The following is a 1,466-nucleotide window of genomic DNA, read 5'->3' as shown; positions in this document are numbered from 1 at the left end:
TCCTATTCTCAGCATTCATAAATAATGGTCTGGGCTTGGTAGCAGCAGGTAGGTAGCTACTCATGGAAAGCGTAAGGTCAGATTTTCAGAAGTGATTTTTTTTTTAGATGTTTCTTCTTTATGGGCTTAGAAATAAGCATCTGAAGTAGACTGGTTAGACTTAGCAATGTGGTGTGTCTGGAGCTTCCATTTTTTCAGCTTGTATTGAAATGAAGAAGAGATCATTTTTTCCACTGCAAAGACTCAATTTTTATTAACTTGATCAGCGTGTTAATAACTTCTACTTGACCTGAACAATTTTTCACATTTTCACAGCTGTTCTCACACTTTGACAGAATCTTGGGATTTTATTTATTTATTAACAGAGATTTCCATTCAGCTCAAACTGCAAGTGCTTAGCCTCTTGGAGAATTATGGTTGACTCGTGTTTGGTAGCAGATTTATTTGGAATAGTTACAGAAGTTACTGCTCCCAGCTGTCATTTAGCTATTCTGTTGAATGTGGAATCTGCCAATGTCAGCTTGCATCAGCATAGCTGAGGAGATGGTGGTCTTTGGCAGAAGGGTGGGCAGCTAGTGCTAACTGCTTCACTCAACCAAACTAAATCTTCCAGAGCAGTCTGCCACCCATTGGCTTCAGCTTGGCACATATTGAGACATTTCTGAGTGTTTTGGAAAGCCAGGTTTTGCTATGCATTTTTCAAGAGTGTAAATATGCCACCTGCTAATATATTCTTAATCTATGTAACTTTAGTTACTTAGTGACAATGTGGACATCATGGTAGGTTGCTTTAGAAAATGCTTGAATGTTACTGTTTGCTTAGTTGCTCGTAGATACGTGCAGTGGATTGTAAAGTACATGATATATTTATGTTCCAGAAGGCTACAGCCTCTGTTCTCCAGGCATGTAGATGTTTACCATTAGGCATGTGATATCAAGGATGTTATTCACGTATTTAGAGTTGAATACTAATGTTATGCTTGAGGCTCTGGACCAGCATTAAAGTAACAGTGTGCATAAATGACAACATTGCAGGAGGAATATATGTGAACCTAAGGCTGGACTTCAGGCCATTCCCTCAGAAAGTAATAAAAATACCAAAAGACATGCCATTGTATTTCTCAACACAATACGTTTCTAAAATACATAGCAACTTTTCAGATTTTTTGCCATTATATATCGTTCTCCTTTCTCACTAACAAATATGACTTGAATGCTGATGAAAACACGCCCCTCAAATTTGCAGCTCAGCAGCGTAGCCTCAGGCACACGCTAACAGCTCCTTAGAAAGTACTTCACAGTCTTTTGGTATTTCCACACTACTTAGCATAGCATTGCATTTATGCACAAGATCTGTCTGGTGCTGAGTAGCCATCAGCTTTTCTAAAAGAAACGTTAAACAAAATACTTCTTTCTGTGCTGTGGTGGTTTTGGGTGGGATTTCTTGTTTTGCTTCCCCCCCTTCC

This window comes from Meleagris gallopavo, chromosome 4 (genome assembly GCF_000146605.3).
Source record: "Meleagris gallopavo isolate NT-WF06-2002-E0010 breed Aviagen turkey brand Nicholas breeding stock chromosome 4, Turkey_5.1, whole genome shotgun sequence".
NCBI classification, from domain to species: domain Eukaryota; kingdom Metazoa; phylum Chordata; class Aves; order Galliformes; family Phasianidae; genus Meleagris; species Meleagris gallopavo.
The sequence above is the reverse complement of the archived record's forward strand: the minus strand, read 5'-3'. Positions refer to the sequence as shown.